The 14,943-nt window shown below is 40.2% G+C and overlaps 1 pseudogene; it reads left to right on the plus strand.

Annotated features, from left to right (window-relative positions):
* The first annotated feature begins 3,596 nt into the window (after positions 1 to 3,596).
* LOC148143457 (putative G protein-coupled receptor 139) lies at positions 3,597 to 14,621 on the plus strand (annotated as a pseudogene).
* The last annotated feature ends 322 nt before the right edge of the window (positions 14,622 to 14,943 follow it).

Below are 14,943 nucleotides of genomic sequence, written 5' to 3' on the forward strand. Positions count from 1 at the left end.
TAACAAAACATCTGGAAAACACCTCCCCAGCAGGGCGAACACACCCATAATAACTGCACCCATATCACATTTACAAATATTTACACAAACCTAAATACATAAAATCACAGCGGTGACAGTATGCATCTCAGTGCAGAGAAGATGCATTAGATGGCATGAAGGCATTATCCGAATCTCAGGTAATGTTTGCTGATACTACAATCTGATCTGGCTATGGTAGATGATGGAATTTGAATTTAATATTAACCTGGAATTAAAAATCTAATGACAGCAATGAAACTGACGTCGATTGGAAGGGGTAGAAACAAAAATATCTGATTCGCTAATATCCTGTTGGGAACAAAACCTGACTGGCGTACATGTAACTACAGACCCTCGACCTTCTGGCTTACTCCCAACTTCATTCTGGATATTTAGAGATGAGCAGTGAATGGTAGCCGATCCAACGAAGCCCATATACTCTGAATGAATATCCTCACTAATATCCTCCAGAAAAAGAGATACTTGAAACCACTTCTGAATTTGCCCACGAAGTGCCCCCTTTGTGACTGAACCTCAGTTCAATCCATAAGATGACTTGGACATTGCAAACACAATTGTGGTTTAAAACGTCCCGCCACTCAGAGAAACAGAAGAAGAACATGAACAGCAAGGGACTGTGCCCTGGTATCATGTCAGAGAGATCCAGTGGTGTCAACTTAAACCTAGTAGTCACTTCAAAATTGGTATGAACAGTACCAATGATTTTATTATTTTATCCACAAAATAAAATCAAGGAATAGGAAATACGCTTGCACCTGAAATTTATTTAGATGGGTTGTAAATTAGTTATGGGAAGAGGGAAGACATTTTCTTATCAAGGTTAGGATGATTGGATCATATGTTCTTTTTAAATTTGAATTTTCCAAGCATTTCTAGAGTCATAGTGATGCAAAGCACGGAAACAGACACTTCAGTGCAACTCTTTGATGCCATCCAGATATTCTAAATTAATCTGGTTCCATTTTCCAGCACTTGGCCCTTATCCCACGCAATCCTTCCTAATCATATACCCATCCAAATGCCTTTTAATTGTTGTAATTTCCCTAGCGCCTCTTGACCACGCATTCCATACATGCACCACCCTCTGGATGAAAAGGCTGCCCTTTCAATCCATTTTAAATCTTTCTCCTCTCACCCGAAATTCGCATTTACAACATTGATGGTGGTAATTACAGCTCCAACCATCGAGCATAGGAAAACGACTAGGAACGATTATGAAAAATACAGTGTTCGCAATTGCCGTTGACTCAATATCCACAGATAATCTGGTAACAAATGTACCCTATTCTTACTACATTACTGTCAGCATGAAAAACGTGTCTACTCTGAGGAAGACTAAAGACTAACTTTCACATAGAAGTGGGTAAAGGGTACACTGGTCATCCGAAACTATAAATATTTGTTTAATGGCCAATGATTGAAAGCATGTGGATTGACAAATATAACGTTAACTGCACCTTATAAAAGAACAATAAGTCATCGGGGACATACGGGTGCTCTTTTTGCCTGTTCTCAGGAAGCAGATCTGGTGTACAGCACTTCCGACCCTATGGATCCCATAGAGTAGGGTCATCATTTAGTCGTCATTCAGCAATGAAAAATGGACCAGAAATCGAAGAGGTGGATCGAGGGAATATTACTCCAATATAACAGCAAGCGGCCCAATCAGCACATGTACTGAGGCCTTGCGATCCTCAGGGCTTCCTCCAATTTGAATTCAATATGTCGGAATATTTATTCATCAGCTGAGAATCAAGGTTGGAACGTGGGACGTATTAAAATACATTAGGTTTACTTGCCCGTATTTGACATGATGACACTAGTTTTCAAGGGTCTAAAGCCAATGGTGAGTGCATCCGGCACGGCTCCCTTCCATGTAGGTCTGGATACCAACCTCAGCTGATTTCGGCCTGATGGTGGTACCTGTCATCGCCAAGAATAGTGATGGTGTTTTCTATCACAGTGTTTGCAACGTTTGATTCCGTGTGTCTTAAAATGTCAGATTGTTGGGTGAAATGAATGTGAACCAGCTTTCCCAATTGTTAGGCACTACCACCACCACACCACCGGCCCCCAAACCCCGCCTCCGATGTTTGGAAAGAAGATTTACCGCGGGCGACAAGTCTGTGCTTGCTGTTGTTGTTTGAGGTGCTATATTTAATGCAATGTCACTTTGTAAGCTTTCATTCCATGTTCAGTGACGAACTGGATTGAGAGTGCTTCTTCTATCTGGACTTTCGTCTGTGGGAGAAAAAAAAAAACCTTTTTGAGGAGAATTGAGCAGCTGACCTCTTCTGTGATTTACGAGATCAGTTTGAATCATATTAGGTCTTCGGGGAAAAGAGACTGAAAGACTGGGTCAATGTTGTAATTCCCAATCTAATTGAGTCTGTCAAGACTCCAAAGGCACGTGTCTAATGAATCATCGACAAGAAGCAAAGCGAGAGAAATGCTACAAGGTTATAATTAAATTCCTGAAGGTTTCTTCCACAAATTCATTAATTAAAAAAACATTTCCTTTATTTCAGAAAGGCAGCTTCTAATGCTTTTTTCAGTCTTGGCATGTGGTATTGTTTCGGTTTGTGTCTGTGTTTGTGTCTGTGTCTCTGATATTATTGACAAATTATAGAATCGCTACAGTGTGGGGCCCTTCGACACAACAGATCCACATCAACCCTTTGAAGAGTAACCCAGCCAGACCCATTCCCCTAATGTACAGACTGTAAACCTTCATGAACACTCTGGGCAATTTAGCCTGGAAAATACATCACGAGGTTGGAATCAAACCCAGTTACGTGGTGCCGCGAGGCTGCAATGCTAACTACTGAGCCATCGTGCGGCTCCTAATTATGTAAAAGAACATTGCTGTGTGGGTGCATGAAAAAAGTTACATTTGTTAAATTAGCCTCTTTTAAACACCATTTATTCATTTTTTGCCTGACACAGATTCGCTACTTAATTGAATATTTTGTTAATAGAAACACCATTTCATATTTTGCAACTTGTGGAAAAATTTCACTAGAGCGAAAAACGTCCCTGGTGCACCAATAACCAACTACTTTCTCCTGGAATTATACCTCTAAAGGTTCCATAAATATTCTCTGACATTATGTTGGGTTTTCTGCTGTTCCAAGGTGCTGGGAGCTTGAAACAATTGAAGGCCTCATGTCCCTGCATCATTTCCGCATCCAAGGAACAATGAACGATCTTGTTCAGGTTTTCGGCAATTTCCATCATTGCCTTGATTAACGACGCTCATAAATCCCATCGACAGTCGATACATTTTCCACGAAAAAAGAAAAAGCGGTCTATATTGAAGTGTAAAGGATTTCATCCTGTTTGTTTAGTGAGTATAATTAATGGTCCTCTCCGTGGAGGCGAATTGTGTGTCTGGAGGATTACACTCTTCAATTAATAAGGCACTGCTCTCAATGTGTTATTCGACACTGCCAATGGGAAAGCAGGTAGAAAACAAAGAGAATCTGAGATCAACAAACATGAATGCTGCAACGATGGGTCAGAATCTGGGGACCCAAGATTGGAACGCTACGACAATGGACAAGAGTTATTACTGGTCACTTTTCTATCTCACATATTACAACTGGCTGAAATTAGAACAGCGGATTCAATATGTACTTGAAGTAATTCAAGCAGGTTACTATCCTATCCTCACGATCACCGGAGTTCCCGGTAGATTTCTTTATACCATTATTAATTCTGTACACCATGGTTCATTCATTAACTTTTAATGACTAGAAAACTGCACAAATATTTATTTTCACAGACAGTCACATTCTGCATTCTCTAACGATGAATTGCATTGCTCTACCTAGTCATTCCTGGAGACTGATTTAGTCTGTTAGCATGTTGCATTATCCGTTTGCTCACTTTTGTGCTGAGCATAGTGACATTGCGTTTTTGAAGTCACTCTAAATTTCAATCCATATCGTATCCCGATCCAAAGCATTGACCTATTTCAGTTCTGTTATATTACACATTCCTATATATTTCTGAATGCAAATAGAAAGTAGAACATTGACATTACAGCGCAGTACAGACCCTTTAGCCCTCGGTGTTGTACCGACCTGTGGAACCAATCTGAAGTCTATATGTACTACATTATGTCACTATAAACATACTTAAACCCAAAGAACATTTAATGCCCTTAAATTTGACGAGTCGACTACTGTTGCAGGCAGTGTTTTCCATGCCGCTACTACTCTCTAAGTAAAGAAACTATCCTGATATCTCTCCTATATCGATCACAACCAATTTAAAGCTATGGCCCCTCGTACTAGCCATCGCTATTGGAAGAAAATGGCTCTCATTGTCCACCCCACTAACCCTCGGATTATCTTCTAGGTCTCTGATATGCCTCTCAATCTTCTTCTCTCTACAAAAACAGCTTCAGGACACACAGCCATTCATCATAAGACATTCCCTACATACTAGGCAACATGCCAGTAAATATCCACTGAACCCTTTCCAATGCTTCCACTTCATTCCTGTAATGCGATGCCCCCAACTGTGCAATACTCCAAGTGTGGCTGCGCCAGAGTTTTGTACAGCTGCAACATGATCTCGTGGCTCCAAAACTCAATCCCTCACCCAATGAAAGCTAGCATACCATCTGCCTTCTTAAACAACCCTCTCAAGAATGGCTTTGTGGTTAGCACTGCTGCCTTGTAGCGCCAGTGACCCGGGTTAGATTCCAGCGTCGGGTGAATGTCTGTGTGGAGTGTGCACATTTTCCCTGCGTCTGCGTGGGTTTCCTCCAGGTTTGTGGTTTTCTCACACAGCCCAAAGATGTGCGGGTCAGATCAATTGGCCACACTAAATTGCCCATAGTGATAGGCGTATTAGTAGGGAATAGGTGGATGGGTAACGCTTGAGTGTCGGTGTGGACTTGCTGGACCGACGGGTCTGTTTCCGCACTGTCGGTAATCCAATCCAATCAAACCTGCGGGGCAAATTTCAGGGATCTATGCACATGGACGCCGATATCTCTGATGATCTGCACTATCCAGGAATCTTACCATCTGCCCAGTTCTCTTTATTCCTACTAAAGTGATTTCTCTCAGACTTTTTTGAATTAAAGTACATTTGCCATCTCACAGTCTACCTCTGCAGCTTATCTGTGCAAATCCCCACGTAACGTGTATTTCATTCCCTCATTAACTTACTTATATTGGACATGGAAACCTTCAGGATCTAAGGAATTCTGAATTGTGCTGAATACTGAGCAGATAGTAATTCAGCTACGTATGAACTAGTCTATTTGTCAATCAAGAACTGTAACAATCATTTAATCTCTATTGCATGAAACAACTAAAATAAGCGCCCTCAAATGAACAAGTTAAGGTTCACAAGTCAACTTGACTATTATCTGACAAAGTGAAAAAATGATGTAACAGCACTTTATAGTCCAACAGGTTTATTTCGATTTGGAAACTTTAGGTCTGAAAACGTGTGCTTTCAAATAAAGCTGTTCGACTATAACCTGGCGTTGCGTGATTTTTAACATTGCCCACTAAAGTTCAATATCATTACCTCTGCACCATATTATCAGATTCACGATGGAACTTGGCCACGATTTTTCCAGTGACCATCTCAGTATATTGTTCTGGTTCAATCTTCATGAAACGTTGTTCTGCAGAGTTCTGCTGAAGTAGAGATCTAAAGTTCAATTCTTATACAGTGTTTATTTTTAGATATATTGATGATTCTGTGGAGTCCTTCCATTCAAAATATTTATTATGCTTTTGGAGCTCTTGAAACTCCAGTCAGAAGTAACTTATTCGTTCCTTGTTGCATTTGTCCTCGACTATATGTTTGAAGATACGGTTTTAAACTACTTAACTCCTTAAATTCTGCTGAAGGGCATTCAGGTGTTCTTCTTGCAGAAAGCAGCCAGTCATGAAGCAGTTGGCAAGTCAACTTTATTTATGCAATTTCGACTTCTTCCTTTCCAAGACATGACTAATTACTTTCTAATACTATGTAAGAGCTTGCATTTCTCCGTTAACAGCTTATTTCGTATTGATGCATTGCTGACGCATTCTGCATGTGTTAATTTATCTTTGGTTCAGTCTTTCAATTCATGAGCAGTTATGGACGTTTTGACGTTTGTAACATCACAAGATGTATTCCCTCTCTGATGCTATGCTCGACATAAAGTCATAATAAAACTCACGGGTTTGAGTCTACAGGATAACCTTATAGAATCATCGAGTCCGATAGCACAGAGACAAGTCCTTTTGCGTAAAGTGGTCCATGCTGATTGACATGGCCACTCACGCTGACCACATTTTTACACACTTGACCTACATACTTCTCATTTTTTCCTATACATGTATTTGTTCAAATGAATTTAAAAGCTGTTTATGTACCCGAGTCAAAAAAAATTGACTGGGAGCTCATTCCATTTGCATACCAAACTCTGTGTAAAAAGTTGTCCCTCAGGTTCCCTTTTATTCTTTCCCTTGTAAACTTAAACTGATGCCCTCTCGTCCTCCATTCCCCAACCCTGGCAAAACGACTGAGTGCATTCACCCTATTCATGCCTCTCATAGTCATATAAACTTCAATCATATATTCCCTCAGTCTCCTGTACATGAAATGAAAGAAATCTCCTGGCTTGCCCACACTGTCGCGAGAACTCAAACCTGAGTCTGGGTAATGTCCTTGTATACTTCTTCTGCACTTTTTTTTCAGTTTAATAACATCCTTCCTACAGCAAGGCCACCAAAACGGAACACAATGCTCCAAGTTTGGATTGAATAATGTCATGTACAACTGCAATACAATGTCAGAACCTCTATACTGAATATCCTGACTGATGAAGTCTAGTATGCCAACAGCCTTCTCAACTGCCCTATCTATCTGAGACTCCTCTTACAGAGAACCGTGCACCTGAACTCCAGGTTCCTTCTGCTGAATTACAGGCCTTAAAGCACTACCATTTACCATGAACTCCTGTATTTATTTGACTTTCCAAAATGCAAGACCTCATACCTACGCATATTAAACTCCATTTGCCATTTCTCAGCCCAGCTGATGTACTTTCTGACAAACTTTCTGACAACCTGCACTATTCACGATGCCGCCTACTTTAATTTCATCTTCAAATTTAGTAATTATGCCTTGAACATTCTCATCCAATTTATTGATATCAGTATCAAACAGCATTGGTGAAGCACCAATCCCTGGGGCACTCCAACAGTAACACGCCTCCATTCTGACAGGCATCTTTCCACTATTTCACTCTGTTTCCTACGGTCAAGACAATTGTGTGACCAAGTTACTAGCTCCTCCTGAATTGCATGCCATTGAACTTTCCATAGAAGCCTGCTATATGCAATCTTATCAAAGGACTTACTGAATTCCATATAGGCTCCTTCTACCGCCCTGCCCTGTTACAACACGGGTTAAACTATCCTGCTTAACTTGAAACCTGCAACACAGAATGTATTTATCCCGTGCAATGATCTTTAAGCATTCGAGCGGCGAAGAAGTATGTGAAGTAAAAATTAACAATATTATTTCGTCAAGTATAACAGACAATAGTAAACTAGCCACTAATTACAATTTATTTCTCTAACTTATTTTACCATCCATTCTATAAAACTAGTCCGATAAAACTCCCAATTAAGATTCACAAACAACATTTTTTTTAATCTCAAAAACATGATTTGGAGATGCCGGTGTTGGACTGGGGTGTACAAAGTTAAAATTAACATAACAGCAAGTTGTAGTCCAATAGGTTAAATTGGAAGCACACTAGCTTTCGGAGAGTCGCTCCTTCATCAGGTGATAGTGGAGGTCTCAATCCTAACACACAGAATTTATAGCAAAGATTTACAGTGTGATGTAACTGAAATTATACATTGAAAAATTGATTGTCTGATGAGTCTTTTATCTGTTTGAATACCATGATAACAAACAGATAAAAGACTCAACAGACAATCAATTTTTCAATATATAATTTCAGTTACATCACACTATAAATTTTTCCTATAAATTCTGTGCGTTAGGATAGAGCCCTCCACTACCACCTGATGAAGGAGCGACGCTCCGAAAGCTAGTGTGCTTCCACTTAAACCTGCTGGACTCTCACCTGGTGTTGTGTGATTTTTAACTTTATTTCAAATACAGGCAGGTTTTGGTTCGTGGTTTCGGAACTTCCTGTGTCTTCTTTTCCTCTTGTTAGGAATTTCTACATTACAGGTTACTAATCGAAAAGGTACTATAAACGGAGATTTTTTTTCAAGCAGTCTGTTCCATGTTTGGTCTTGCTTGTTCTCCTCTCAACTGTTGACTTCCCCCCCAGTTGTTCACCCCAGAGCATGAATTTTGTCATGAGCTTTTAAGATGGCCAATATACTCAATTCAAACTTGATTCGAAATTAGTAATTTTACAGGGTGTAATTAAAAACTTTGGGCAGAATTCGAATTTGTTTTTGTCTCAAGGCATCAAGCTAATCAAAATATTCAACCAAATGTTACATACATTGTTGCCTTATTGAGAAAACTTGGTGCTGGGTCGGGTCGTTCTTCTGCTTTTAACTCTTAAAGTACACCCACATCTTCATAACAGCCCTCATTAACCTTCGTGGTCATTTCAGCAAAGAACGCTGACACGTTTGTAAGTCATGGTCTGCCAAGCACAAAGCCATGCCAAATATTCATTTTCAAACCGAATGTTTCCAAATACATATTTTATCTTAGTATCTTCTCAAGTAACTTACATACTACAGATCCGATGCTCACTGTTCTATTGTTCCCAAGTTTTGCCTTTCAGCTTTTCTTCAATAAAAGCACATTTGCTCACCAACAAATTTTTCAGTACCTCAACCTCGGCTAACGATGACGCAGAATATCAGCCCAGACCTCTGTACTTACTTCTCTAGGCTCTTGCTGTGTTCCCAAGTATATCTGATTCGGACGAAGACATTTAAAAAACTTCCATATTCCAATAGATCCAAAGCCACCTGTTATGCAGTCTGTTTTCACGTTTCCAAGTCATCCTGTTTTTCTCGACTTGAGAAACTCCTACTCTGATATGCCGGGTCTTTGATTTTTGACAATAACAATCACAATGTTTTTCCTTACAAGGATAATTTGATGTCCTGACATTGGGACTTGGTGAGCCCTAAAAGGATAATGCAACTTGCAGATAGGAAAGACAATTGAAGTTGAAGGTGCTGGGTGGGGTGCTAATCGGTTGGGCGAATCTATCATAGATGTTCTAGAAATTCTCAAGAGTTTTTGTGGCTGACGTCAGTTGGGAATTATCCATTACATTCACTATTTATAATTGCTGATTGGAGAGAAGTTTTGGAAATTTGTGGAATGATTTAAACGTCACTGCTCTCCCAAAACTTTCCACCTGTTGGAAACATTAACTCAGCAACAGTAAAACATTGAATGGGTTTGGATTATTGTACTTGTTGCAAATACGACACAACCAGTGGATCTCCTAAGATATTATGTAAATATCAGAGTGTAGCTATCATGAAAAGGCTTAGTTAGGGCGCGGATTTTAATGATCACAATTATTCTGTGCTTTTGTTCAGATGTTGTCAGGGTCTGTGTTCAATGCCTTGAGTCACTGATAAATATCATTAGGATTGTTTCCTGTTAGATGGAGGCTATTTATGAAATTCGGGAATTTAGTAAGGTGAATCATGGAGAGCCCACGCAACATCTCATGTGGAAATGTACATAAAGAGATATACTGAGCGAGTTTTGCGAAGATCTGCAGCTCAGGTTGAGGCTCTGGATGTAGGTTTGCTCACTGAGCTGGAAGGTTCATTTGCAGATGTTTCGTCACGCTCCTCGGTAATAGAAAGCAGAAAATAGAACGTATAAATAGAAAGCAGGAATCATGAACAGTCATTTGCCTTGAGGCCCACTGACGATATTACCTCGTCGGGTGACAAAACGTCTGGAAACTAACCTTCCAGCTCAGCGAGCAAACCTGACTCCATAGATATACTCGTTGCTTTTATTGATATCTTGGGTTAAAATATTCTCAGTCAGGTCTTCTTTGAATAGTTAGGTGGAAGTCGGTACTGCAGATGCTGGAGATTGGAGTCAATAATAGAATGGTGTGGAAACGCACAGCAGGTCAGGCAGCATCTGAGGAGCACGACAATTGACTATATGGGCAAAACATTGATCAGGAATCCTGATGAATGGCCCTTGCCCGAAACGTCAGTTTTCTTGATCCTCGAATGCTGTGCGTTTCTAGCACTACTCTAATCTTCTTTGAGTCGCTGCTGAATTCAATTATTGACTTAATTGTCCGTCAGCATTTGCAACAGCATTCGGCTGAGCTGCTTGAATAAAGTTTGATCATTGTCTGCTGCTTAAGATAAAATTACACGGCATTACGTGTAATGCATTAACTTGGACAGAAGATTGGTTATCTCACAGAAATAAATGGGTTAAATGTGTAATTTTCTGGTTTGCAATCCTTGGCTCATGGTGTGTCTCAGTGGTAAGTATTGGTACCACAATTGACTACAATTCACATCGATAATTTTGCGTTGAGATCCAACTGCAGTTGTCTCAAAGTTCGCACACGAAACTAAAAAGAATAGTAGAGCAATGTGTGCAGAGTAGACTGAAAGCGTGCGAAGGATTTAAATAGGTTAAGTCAGCGGGCAAGGGTCTGGCAGAAGAAAAACAATCAGTAAATGCGAGGTAATCCATTCTCGTGGAAATAGCAGAAAAAATGTACTGTTATTATTACTGTAAATAACTGCAACATGCTGATGCGCAGAGGTGCCTGGGCGTCCATGTGCATGAATCACAAAAAGTTTGGTTTGCTGGTGCAGCACTTAATTAAGAAGATAAGTAGAATACGGTCGTTCAATGCTAAAGGACGGATTTAAAAATAAGGAGCTTTTATAATAGCTGTATAGGATGCTACTGAGGGCACACCCCGGGAACTGTGGATAGTCTTCGGCTCCTTACTTGTGAAAGGATGTCTTGGAACTGGAGGAGGTGCAGAGGATGTTCACCAGATTGTTTCAAGAATTGATGGTGTCGGCATATGGGGAGGCACTGAGTAAACGTGGAGATTGCACATTGGAATTGAGATGAATGGGGCCAGCTGTCATAAACGTCTCAGAGTATGCAATGTGTTCTCACCACGCCCTTGTACAGCACCTCATTCCCTTTATGAAATATTTCCCTGACAATAAAAAAATCAACACTGCAACGTTCTTATCCTGAAGAAGGATTAACTGATATTTCACCAGAAATATTCCTAACCCTCTGTGTTTGTCCAGCAATTCTTGATTTCTGCTGCAAATATCCTGTTGTTTATGGGAAAGATGCTTGAAACTGAAATATGTTTTTCACTTCTTTCAATACAATCGTCCAGAAGTGGTAATTATATTCCATGTAGGAATAACGAGTTAGTGAACCACCCCTACTGCCTCAAAAAACGACCCAGAGGGACTGAATGGACTTATGATCTACTCGCCAGTCAATGTGGCATTTTACAAATCCATCCATTGGAAATAAAACACATTTCTAACCAGGTTAAGACACTGACTGACTCTACACCCGGCCTCCCACCTGAAATGCATTGGCTGATTTGAGATGTCACCTCTTTTATACTGATAAAACCTTAGGTTATCTCGCGACAGTGACTTGAAAGAATTTCTCGTATTTGAATAATAATTAATCAAAACCTGCACCTGCATTCTAACCGATCAAAGATTTAAGAGCCAACTTAAGTTTTGTCAATATTTTCGCATCAGTTGTTTGACTTTTACTTGTAAATTCCACTTTCCAGAGTTCGTTTATCTATTTCTCTTCAACTGTGTGATACCTCATCTGTGGTCTGAACAAATTGTAATGTTAGGTATGTTGGGAATGTGGCCAAATAAACAGGTATTATAGTATGTTAGATTCCGATTTCAGAACAAATGAGTCAGCATTTTTTTAACCAAGCGGAAATAAGTTGTTTTATAACCAAAAGAAAATACAGAAACACAAAAGCAAAGATAAGGAGCGAACAAGTTCGATTTATGACATGTTCATTTATGTTTTTCCTTTTGCAAAAACATGCACGTGCATGCACACGCACACACCCACACACACAGACACAGGCACTCTTACACTTACACTCTCTCTCTCTCTCTCTCACACACACACACACAAAGACGCACAGACATACACACGCGCACACACACACTCTCATACTCGCACAGACGCACATTGAGACTCACATTAATACTCACACAGAGGCACTCACACGCAGATGCACCCTCACCTTGATAAAGATACTTGGCCAAACATTCACATGGACACGTTCACACGCACACAAACAAAAGAGGGACACGCACATGCATTCACACTTAGATATCAACACGCACACCAACTCACATACACAGACACACACACAAAAAGAAAATAAATGCAATGGACAATGACACACACAAATGGTTGAACATTCACATGCATTAACACATAAAAACACAGGCACACATTTAGAAAATGACAAACAGTCACATAAACACCCATGTAAACACTCAAATACACACTTTCGCACGCACATGGATTCACGCATAGATACTCACATGAACAAACTGACACACACTCGCACACACATACTGACGCCGACTTACAGACACAAGTAGACTACCATTTATGCATACAAACCTACATATAGGAAACACACACACAGACTACCTGGGTAAAAAATCGCACACAATACTGAAAAAAAATCTTCTGTTGAGAATCGGAAGATTGGAAAAGCAGATGGTGCCACATTTAAATGATTTTTATCTAAACTTCTGTTGGGCGGCACGGTGGCATGGTGGCACAGTGGTTAGTACTGCTGCCTCACAGCACAAGAGATCCCGGGTCAATTCCCGCCTCCGGCAACAGTCTGGGTGGAGTTTGCACATTCTCCCCATGTCATCGCGGGGTTCTTTCGGGTGCTCCGGTTTCCTCCCACAGTCCAAAAATGTGCAGGTAAGTGATTTGGCTGTAGTCCTAAAATTGCCCGTAGTGTTAGTTGAAGGGATAAATGTAGGGGAATGGGTCTGGGTGGGTTGCTCTTCGGAGGGTCCGTGTGGATTGTTGGGCCGAAGGCCATGTTTCCACACTGTAAGTAATCTAATCTTATGTCATGAAACCGGGTAACCGACATTATCTAGGACACTCCACAATTGTAATTAGATTCGAATACCCATAAGTCAGTTAAGTAAGCTCCACTGTGAAGAGATCCCGTCCAGTGACAAGCAAACATTCCTTCATCATCTGAACAGACAATTCAAAGGTATTCCATCACCCCGTCGCGTACTTATGTTTATTTCCTTCTCTGTTGAATATCGATTACTATTTAGTCTGAACGACATAAATTTACAACGTCTTCAGTGAATTACGCGTGAATCATTTAGGACGGTAAAAACTTGTTTTTGAAATGATGCCTTCGTATGAATACTTGCCTGTGTGTTTCAAGAGGGAGAGACCTTTTGGTTTTCTATTATGTTGAAGTAATTAAGTTCTTCACATTCGTTATTTCAGCTCGAAGTGTTCCAATTAATCAGCAAACACACGGATACGCTTGAAAATATTGATCCTTAATCAAACTGATATCTTTGACTACAGGATGTTGTAAAAAATATATTCGTTTATCTTTCTCACAGTTAATGCAATAGCGATCTTCATCCTGCTTAATACAAATTGTGGATTGTCTCCATGTGTGAGTCGTTACCTGGTGGCCATGGCAGTGGCAGATCTTCTCGTCATTATCCTCGATTTGATCTTAAGACACATTCCGATTGTTTATCAGGAACAGTTTTATTTCTTGAGATCCATGCCCATATGTAACATCCACGCTATCCTTCTTTATGCAGCTACTGACTGTTCTGTCTGGTTCACGGTCACTTTCACCTTTGATCGATTTGTAGCCATTTGTTGCCAGAAACTGAAAAATAAATATTGTACTGAGAAAATGGCGGCTATGATTTTGGGAACAGTGACTGTGCTGGGCTGTTTAAAGAACATTTTCTGGTATTTTATGCTCACTCCACGGTATTGGCTGGTGAACAACCCCTGGTTTTGTTATATATCAAGTGGTGTTTTTGACTCTCGGGTCTGGATCACTTTCGAGTTCCTCCACCACATTGCAACCCCCGGCCTCCCTTTTCTACTCATTCTGTTGCTTAATATTTTCACAGTCAGACACATTTTTGTGACCAGCCGAGTTCGCAGAAGACTCCGGCATCATTCAAATGGAGTGAGACCCAGAGACCCAGAGATGGACAATCGAAAGAAATCTATAATTTTATTGTTCGTTATCTCGTCAAATTTCATTGTGTTATGGTCAATGTTGATGATTTATTCCATCTGGAATAGGATGTATAATTGTGGAGATGAATTTATATATCTACATTGGTTTTATTCAGGAATTAGGGTTCATGCTGCAGCTCCTCAGTTGCTGTACAAACACCGCAATTTATGCTGTGACGCAAACGAAATTCAGACATCAGCTGAAGAACGTGCTGAAATATCCCTTTGCTCAAATTAGTAAAGCGATCAACTTCATTCATTGATCAATTGATCAGAATTTTACAACTTTAGTTTTAAAATTTCAGTACTCCAGTAGCTTGCCTGCTGCATTAACAGACTGAGGCGGAAGCCTTTTACAATGAAATTGCTATGTGCTTGATACTGTTGTTTGGCAATATTTGTGGCGTAATTTGTCTCCAAGGAACAGGACTAAGATGAATCCTGACACTGTAATGATAACATGTTTAATAGACACATATATGCATGTTGCCCTAATCTGTGTTGTTTCAAAAAGCCTGCCTCAGTTAGCATCTACTTCGAACTCCAGTCCAATACTAACCATAGTCTCTCAGAGACACTCGCATA

This window comes from Chiloscyllium plagiosum, unplaced genomic scaffold (genome assembly GCF_037043375.1).
Source record: "Chiloscyllium plagiosum isolate Xiang-an unplaced genomic scaffold, Cpla_swu_hap1 HiC_scaffold_27, whole genome shotgun sequence".
Taxonomy (NCBI): domain Eukaryota; kingdom Metazoa; phylum Chordata; class Chondrichthyes; order Orectolobiformes; family Hemiscylliidae; genus Chiloscyllium; species Chiloscyllium plagiosum.